A 9,918-nucleotide genomic window follows, 5' to 3' on the forward strand; every position below is an offset into this window, starting at 1 on the left:
AGGAAAATTTTGAATTTCTACTACGTTCCCCAACAGTGGCATCATGAGCTAGGTCTATGCGTAGTTTCTATGCACGAGTAGAACACAAAGTAGTTGTGGGCGTTGATTTTGTTCAATATGCTTGCCGTTACTAGTCTTATCTTGATTCGGCGGCATCGTTGGATGAAGCGGCCCGGACCAACCTTACACGTACTCTTACGTGAGACCGGTTCCACCGACAAACATGCACTAGTTGCATAAGGTGGCTGGCGGGTGTCTGTCTCTCCCACTTTAGTCGGATCGGATTCGATGAACAGGGTCCTTATGAAGGGTAAATAGCAATTGGCATATCACGTTGTGGTCTTTGCGTAGGTAAGAAACGTTCTTGCTAGAAACCCATAGCAGCCACGTAAAACATGCAAACAACAATTAGAGGACGTCTAACTTGTTTTTGCAGGGTATGCTATGTGATGTGATATGGCCAAAAGGATGTGATGAATGTTATATGTAATGTATGAGATTGATCATGTTCTTGTCAAGGGAATCACGACTTGCATGTCGATGACGAGACAACTTCAAGAAGACACGATGATGGAGATCATGGTGTCATACCGGTGACAAGATGATCATGGAGCCCCAAGATGGAGATCAAAGGAGCTATATGATATTGGCCATATCATGTCACTATTATTTGATTGCATATGATGTTTATCATATTTATACATCTTATTTGCTTAGTATGACGGTAGTAAATAAGATGATCCCTCATTAAAATTTCAAGAAGTGTTCTCCCCTAACTGTGCACCGTTGCTACAGTTCGTCGCTTCGAAGCATCACGTGTTAATCGGGTGTGATAGATCCTTTCGTTCACATACAACGGGTGTAAGAAGTTTTACACATGCAAAAACACTTAGGGTTAACTTGACGAGCCTAGCATGTGAAGACATGGCCTCGGAACACAGAGACCGAAAGGTCGAACACGAGTCGTATAGAAGATACGATCAACATGAAGATGTTCACCGACGTTGACTAGTCCGTCTCACGTGTTAATCGGACATGGGCTAGTCGACTCGGATCGTGTAATACTTAGATGACTAGAGGGATGTCTAATCTAAGTGGGAGTTCATAAGATGAACTTAATTATCCTGAACATAGTCAAAAGGATTTTGCAAATTATGTCATATCTCACGCTTTAGTTCTACTGTTTAGATATGTCCCTAGAGAAAAATTAGTTGAAAGTTGATAGTAGCAATTATGCGGACTAGGTCCGTAAACTGAGGATTGTCCTCATTGCTTCATAGAAGGCTGATGTCCTTAATGCACCGCTCAGTGTGCTGAACCTCGAACGTTGTCTGTGGATGTTGCGAACATCTGACATACACGTTTTGATAACTACGTGATAGTTCAGTTAAACGGTTTAGAGTTGAGGCACCACAGACGTTTTTTTGAAACGTCACAAAACATATGAGATGTTTTGAGGGCTGAAATTGGGATTTCAAGCTCGTGCCCACGTCAAGAGGTATAAGACCTCCAACGATTTTCTTAGCCTGCGAACAAAGGGAGAAAAGCTCAATTGTTGAGCTTGTGCTCAGATTGTCTGAGTACAACAATCATTTGAATCAAGTGGGAGTTGATCTTCCAGATGAGATAGTGATGGTTCTCCGAAGTCATTACCACCAAGCTGCTAGAGCTTCGTGATGAACTATAATATATCGAGGACATATATGATGATCCTTGAGATATTCGCGATGTTTGACACCGCAAAAGTAGAAATCAAGAAGGAGCATCAATTGTTGATGGTTGGTGAAACCACTAGTTTCAAGAAGGGCAAGGGCAAGAAGGGATACTTCATGAAACGGCAAATCAGCTGCTGCTCTAGTGAAGAAACCCAAGGTTGAACCCAAACCCGAGACTGAGTGCTTCTGTAATAAGGGGAATAGCCACTGGAGCAGAATTACCCTAGATACTTGGTAGATAAGAAGGCTGGCAAGGTCAATAGAAGTATATTGGATGTATTATGTTAATGTGTACTTTACTAGTACTCCTACTAGCACCAGGGTATTAGATACCGGTTCGGTTGCTAAGTGTTAGTAACTCGAAATAAAAGCTACGGAATAAATGGAGACTAGCTAAAGGTGAGCTGACGATATGTGTTGGAAGTATTTCCAATGTTGATATGATCAAGAATCGCACGCTCCCTCTACCATCGAGATTGGTGTTTGCGTTGAGCATAGACATGATTGGATTATGTCTATCGCAATACGGTTATTCATTTAAGGAGAATAATGGTTACTCTGTTTATTTGAATAATACCTTCAATGGTCTTACACCTGAAATGAATGGTTTATTGAATCTCGATCGTAGTGATACACATGTTCATGCCAAAAGATAGTAATGATAGTACCACCTACTTGTGGCACAGCCACGTAAGTCATATCGGTATAAAACGCATGAAGAAGCTCCATGTTGATGGATCTTTGGACTCACTCATTTTTGAAAAGTTTGAGGCATGCGAACCATGTCTATTGGTGTATATGCATGAAGAAACTCCATGCAAATGGACCGTTTTGTACTCACTTGATTTTGAATCACTTGAGACATGCAAATCATACCACATGGGCAAGATGACTGAAAGCCTCGGTTTCAGTAAAATGGAACTAGAAAGCAACCTGTTGGAAGTAATACATTTTGATGTGTGCAATCCAATGAGTGCTGAGGCATGTAGTGGATATCGTTATGTTTTACTTCACAGATGATTTGAGTAGATGTTGAGTATATTTACTTGATGAATCACGAGTCTGAATTATTGAAAGGTTCAAGTAATTTCAGTGTGAAGTTGAAATATCGTCGTGACAAGAGGATAAAATATCTATGATATGATCATAGAGATGAATATCTGAATTACGAGTTTGGCACAGAATTAAGACATTGTGGAAATCGTTTCACAGCTAATACAGCCTGGAACACCATAGTGTGATGGTGTGTCCGATCATCATAACTGCACCCTATGGGATATGATGCATACCATGATGTCTCTTATCAAATTACCACGATAGTTTATGGGTTAGGTATTAGAGACAACCACATTCACTTTAAAGAGGGCACCACGTAATTCTGATGAGATGACACCGTATGAACTATGGTTTAGAGAACCCTAAGCTGTCATTTCTTAAAAGTTTGGGGCTGCGATGCTTATGTGAAAAAGTTTCAGGCTGATAAGCTCGAACCCAAAGCGGATAAATGCATCTTCATAGGACACCCAAAACAGTTGGGTATACCTCCTGTCTCAGATTCGAAAGCAATAAGGGATTGTTTCTAGAATCGGGTCCTTTCTCGAGGAAAAGTTTCTCTCGAAAGAATTGAGTGGGAGGATGGTGGAGACTTGATGAGGTTATTGAACCGTCTCTTCAACTAGTGTGTGGCAGGGCACAGGAAGTTGTTCCTGTGGCACCTACACCAATTGAAGTGGAAGCTTATGATAGTGATCATGAAACTTCAGATCAAGTCACTACCTCGTGGGATGACAAGGATGCGTACTACTTCAGAGTGGTACGTGATCCTGTCTTGGAAGTCATGTTGCTAGACAACAATGAACCTACAAGCTATGGAGAAGCGATGGTGGGCCTGGATTCCGATAAATGGCTCGAGGCCATAAAATCCGAGAGAGGATCCATGTATGAAAACAAAGTGTAGACTTTGGCAGAATGGCTCGATGGTCGTAAGGCTGTTGAGCACAGATGGATTTTAAAAGGAAGACGGACAATGATGGTAAATGTCACCATTAAGAAAGCTCGACTTGTCGTTAAGATGTTTTCTGACAAGTTCAAGGAGTTGGCTACGGTGAGATTTTCTCACTCGTAGCGATGCTAAGAGTCTGTTGGAATTATGTTAGCGATCACTGCATTATTTATGAAATCTTGCAGATAGGATGTCAAAACATTGTTTCCTCGACGATTTTTGAGGAAAGGTTGTATGTGATACAACCGGAAGGTTTTGTCAATCCTGAAAGATGCTAATAAGTATGCAAAGCTCCAGCTATCCTTCTGAGGACTGGAGTAAGCATCTCGGAGTTGGAATGTATGCTTTGATGAGATGATCAAAGATTTTGGGTGTATACAAAGTTTATGAGAAACTGGTATTTCCAAAGGAGTGGGAGCACTATAGAATTTCTGATGAGTATATGTTGTTGACATATTGTTGATCAGAAATGACGTAGAATTTCTGGAAAGCATATAGGGTTATTTGGAAAGTGTTTTTCAATGGAAAGCCTGGATTAAGCTACTTGAGCATTGAGCATCAAGATCTATAAGGATAGATCAAAACGCTTAATAGTACTTTCAAATGAGCACATGCCTTGACGTGATCTTGAATGTGTTCAAGATGGATCAGTCAAAGAAGGAGTTCTTGTCTGAGTTGTAAGGTATGAAGTTAAGACTTAAAGCTCGACCGCGGCAGAATAGAGAGAAAGGACGAAGGTCGTCCCCTATGCTTAAGACATAGGCTCTACAGTATGCTATGCTGTGTACTGCACCTGAAGTGTGCCTTGCCATGAGTCAGTCAAGGGGTACAAGAGTGATCCAAGAATGGATCACGGGACAGCGGTCAAAGTTATCCTTAGTAACTAGTGGACTAAGGAATTTTCTCGATTATGGAGGTGGTAAAAGAGTTCGTCGTAAAGAGTTACGTCGATGCAAGCTTAACACCTATCCGGATAGCTCTGAGTAGAGATACCGGATGCATATAATGGAGCAACAATTTAGAATAGCTCCAAGTAGAACAGTTATTTGGAATAGCTCCAAATAGAGCATGGTAGCTACATCTAGGAGATGACATAGAGATTTGTAAAGCACACACGGATCTGAAAGGTTCAGACCAGTTGACTAAAACCTCTCTCACAAGCAACATGATCAAACCTAAAACTCATTGAGTGTTAATCACATAGTGATGTGAACTAGACTACTAACTCTAGTAAACTCTTGGGTGTTAGTCACATGGCGATGTGACCTGTGAGTGTTAATCACATGGCGATGTGAACTAGATTATTGACTCTAGTGCAAGTGGGAGACTGTTGGAAATATGCCCTAGAGGCAATAATAAATTAGTTATTATTATATTTCCTTGTTCATGATAATTGTCTTTATTCATGCTATAACTGTATTATCCGGAAATCGTAATACACGTGTGAATACATAGACCATAATATGTCCCTAGTAAGCCTCTAGTTGACTAGCTCGTTGATCAATAGATGGTTACGGTTTCCTAACCATGGACATTGGATGTCGTTGATAACGGGATCACATCATTAGGAGAATGATGTGATGGACAAGACCCAATCCTAAGCCTAGCACAAAGATCGTACAGTTCGTATGCTAAAGCTTTTCTAATGTCAAGTATCATTTCCTTAGACCATGAGATTGTGCAACTCCCGGATACCGTAGGAGTGCTTTGGGTGTATCAAACGTCACAACGTAACTGGGTGACTATAAAGGTGCATTACAGGTATCTCCGAAAGTGTCTGTTGGGTTGGCACGAATCGAGACTGGGATTTGTCACTCCGTGTAAGCGGAGAGGTATCTCTGGGCCCACTCGGTAGGACATCATCATATGCGCAATGTGACCAAGGAGTTGATCACGGGATGATGTGTTACGGAACGAGTAAAGAGACTTGCCGGTAACGAGATTGAACAAGGTATAAGGATACCGACGATCGAATCTCGGGCAAGTAACATACCGCTAGACAAAGGGAATTGTATACGGGATTGATTAAGTCCTTGACATCGTGGTTCATCCGATGAGATCATCGTGGAACATGTGGGAGCCATCATGGGTATCCAGATCCCGCTGTTGGTTATTGACCGGAGAACGTCTCGGTCATGTCTGCATGTCTCCCGAACCCGTAGGGTCTACACACTTAAGGTTCGGTGACGCTAGGGTTATGAAGATATATGTGTATGCAGTAACCCGAATATTGTTCAGAGTCCCGGATGAGATCCCGGACGTCACGAGGAGTTCCGGAATGGTCCGGAGGTAAAGAATTATATATAGGAAGTGCTGTTTCGGCCATCGGGACAAGTTTCGGGGTTATCGGTATTGTACCGGGACCACCGGAAGGGTCCCGGGGGCCCACCGGGTGGGGCCACCTGTCCCGGGGGGCCACATGGGCTGTAAGGGGTGCGCCTTGGCCTATATGGGCCAAGGGCACCAGCCCCTATAGGCCCATGCGCCTAGGGTTTCCATATGGGAGGAGTCCCACTAGTGGAAGGCACCTCTAGGTGCCTTGGGGGGGAGGGAAACCTCCCTTGGGCAGCCGCACCTAGGAGATTGGATCTCCTAGGCTGGCGCACCACCCCCCTTGGCCCTCCTATATATAGTGGGGGAGAGGAGGAACTTCATACACCAGCCCCTGGCGCCTCCCTCTCTCCCCGTTACGTCTCTCCCTCGTAGTATAGGCGAAGCCCTGCTACTGTGACGCCCTGCATCCACCACCACGCCGTCGTGTTGCTGGATCTTCATCAACCTCTCCCTCTCCCCTTGCTGGATCAAGGCATGGGAGACGTCTCCGGGCTGTACGTGTGTTGAACGCGGAGGTGCCGTGCGTTCGGCACTTGATCATCGGTGATTTGAATCACGACGAGTACGACTCCATCAACCCCGTTCACTTGAACGCTTCCGCTTAGCGATCTACAAGGGTATGTAGATGCACTCTCCTTCCCCTCGTTGCTGGTTTCTCCATAGATAGATCTTGGTGATACGTAGGAAAATTTTGAATTTCTGCTACGTTCCCCAACAACGGGAACAAGCAAACATGATAGCCGCGCTCATGGTGGCTCGGGAGCTGCTCCGATGCTGGCTGATGGAGAGTGGTCGGGATGCATTGCTGGAGCACGTCGTCGAGCTACTAGATGTCGCGGCCTCGGGAGCACCACCCTTCTGCTCCCTGCTTACGCCTCAGGCCGCAGCCGAATCGCACGACGGGCCTCGCCGCACTCGCGTGCCCCCAGGTGCACGAGGAGGCTTCATCGACACCGGCGTGACCAGCAACACCGGACTCCCAATCGCACCGCGCCACCTCTGATGAGCGCATGCACGAGCGTTACCACCCGCGGCCCCAACAGAGTGCCGCCCTACTACCCTCAGGGTGGCGCTGGGCCTGGCAACATGGAGCGTGGGGCACTTCGGTGAGGTCTTCGGGGCGATGGCCCCGGAGGCCTACGTGCCCCGCATGATGGACCAGGAGTACGCGCTGGAAGACGACCCTGGCTCGTTCCTCGAGCCAGGCTGGGAGGAGGAGGCACTAGAAGCTGAGGCCTTCCAGGAGCACCCCGGGATCCTCGCCAACCATGCCGGCGACAACAGAGACAGGGTACCACTAATCTCTTAGGAGCAAGCTTATGCTAACCATGGGTCGCAGGAGGATCAGGTCACAACGATGGACGGCGGCCCCAGCTCGACGGCCTCCCTCCCACTAGGAGGAGCGCACTGGGGGCTGCAGGGGAGGGGCCGGGAGCCAGGTCCCTCCCCGCATCGCACAGAGCAAGGCGTTCCCCGGAGGTAGGCCCTCTGTCGGGGAGGTGCTGGTGATCCTTCCCCCGGCAGAGGACCCATGGTCGCCGAGGGCGCCGCTAGCATCCCCTTTGCCCCTTGGCTGCATCCTGGTTTCTGGTCGCACCAACGGTGGTCGAGGGTGCAAGGCGGGGCCCCCGTCTGGCGATATGAAGTAAGGCTCGCGCCTATGAAGATCTCCGTTCGTGACACTCTCACTAATAATGAGTGGGGCTGTACACGCCCCGGAGTCTCAGGAGTGCCGCCGTTGGGCCTCGGGGGCTCCCCCTGACGTCCAAGTGGCAGCACTTAGCTCTGCGTTGGTGAGAAGACAAGAAGACTAGAGTAGGTGCCGGACGCGGCCATTTGCTCTTAACCTCTTTTTCTGTAGCCCTGTTTCTGGCTTTGGATTTAAGTTGAAGTTGAATTTTCATTGGTATGCGCGGGGGGTGACTTTTCTTGTTCGTTCGGTTTCTTGCCATCTGGTTCCTTGCCCCGACTCGGAGTTCGCACCTGCTGCCTCCCCCTCGCGAGCCCCTCGCAAGCAAGGGCTGGGCGTGGCACGCGGGCACTGCGTGTACGCCCTTCCATGGCTGGCGCTTGCTCCTCGCAAGGCCTTCTCAGACGGATCGGTAGGCCCTTCAGAAGCTCACGACCTCACGAGCTGGTCGGGAACCGGTCCTGACTAAGGTAAATTTCGGCGGTAAGCTCACGACGTGACTCACACGCTCATAAAAACACATCTTCAGCTTGGCCTAAGGAATAGAGGCAGTAATCTGTTTACATGAGGGGCTCCCCCTCCCAAAATGCTCTTACAACTTTCAGGGTCGTGCCCAAGTTTTCACTTACAGGTTCATCAACAAGGAAGCACGGGCTCAATCGGACATATTGCTCACGGCGTCCTCTGGGTCGCCCTCAGGCGCGTCGCCGTCACTGTTGCTGGCATCACAGTCCTCGTCACCAGCATCACCATCACCATTGTCGGCATCGCCCACACCATCATCGACCATGTCGCCTTCATCCGCAACGACCACCACCGCGTCATCCTCGGAAGTGAAGGCCCTGACTAGAGCATCCACATTATCGTCTACCCAGCGCGCCAGGTCGCCCCGGATGGCATGTGGCATAGGGGCAATGGCGGCGGCGAAGTCGAAGTTGGGGTAGGTGTTCTAGAGGTGGCTGAAGAAGCGGGAGAACACACACTTGAGCAGGCCACGGCTCCTCTCCTCAACAAGCACGCGAGCCCTCTCGGATCGGTTCTCCAGGCGTGTCACCACGTCGGTGAAGAAAAGGAGGTGGTTGGCGTAGTCGTTCGAGTGGGGATGAGGTGCATCTTCGTCGCAGATGGCGCCCAGTGCCGCGCTGGCTCTGATCTTGAGGCTTTGGAGCATGGGGGCGTGCTCGCGCTCCAGCGTCCGCCGCTGGAGCGCTTCGTCCCTGCTTTGCTGCATGGAGGACTCGGCACTGGCAACCCGCTGATGAAGGGAAAGCAGCTTGGCACGAGCGGAAGCCAGCTCAGCTTGCACTGAGGTCAGGGCGGCTACGGCGGCTTTCTCGTGATGTTCCGGCTCGGTCAACCCTGACCTGAGGGCATTAGTCCTACCCACGGCTTCGGCTTCCATGAACTCTAGCTTCAGGTCATACCTGCCCTCAAGCTCTACGCGAGCCTCGGCCACCCGATGGTCGATCTCCTCCTGAGCCCTGGCCTCGCACGTAGCAATAGCATCCTCCGCTTGGGCGACTTGGCGCTCCCTCGTCTCCAACCGCTCAACCTCAAGGCTGCGCTCTGTGGCTTCCAGCGCCAGCGCTTCCTCGCGCTTCAGGATCTCTTCCTCCTTGGTAGGCGTCCCCTTCATCGATGCTAGGGCGCCCTTGCACACCTCCACTTGCTGCTCCAAGGAGGTGCTCCAGGCCTGGATCTCCCACACGTGTTTCTCTGTGATCTCACGGTGACGATCTGCTTCCCGGGCTTCTTCCAAGTCTCGAGCGCAGGCCTCACACGAGGCCGCAAGAGACACCTCGGCCTTCGCATTGTCAAGCTCGCGCTGGTGGTGCCCGAGGTTGATGGCCACCTTCATTTTGTGCTGCTCCTCCATCAGCCGAAGACCCTCAGCTTCGAGGCACGCGTCTACATCCGCAAGTTCTCCACCAAGCCGGCTCATCGCGCCCATCGCCTCCCGAAAGAGCTCGTGGCGGACGACACTCCATTCATGCGCAATATTGAGTGCACGGCCGCTTCCGTCCTCCGTAGAAGGGGTTGCTGAAGGGGCCTGAAGCGGCTCGCTCCCTCCCAGCAGGGGGCTGGGGGCTGGCACTTCCCCGATCATCATCTGGGCCACGGTAGAGGCCTAGACGGGGGAGGGTCCGATGCTTGAAGTAGAAGCCAAGATTGGAGCC

This window comes from Triticum urartu, chromosome 2A (assembly GCF_056163025.1).
Source record: "Triticum urartu cultivar PI428250 chromosome 2A, HENAU_Tu73, whole genome shotgun sequence".
NCBI classification, from domain to species: Eukaryota; Viridiplantae; Streptophyta; class Magnoliopsida; order Poales; family Poaceae; genus Triticum; species Triticum urartu.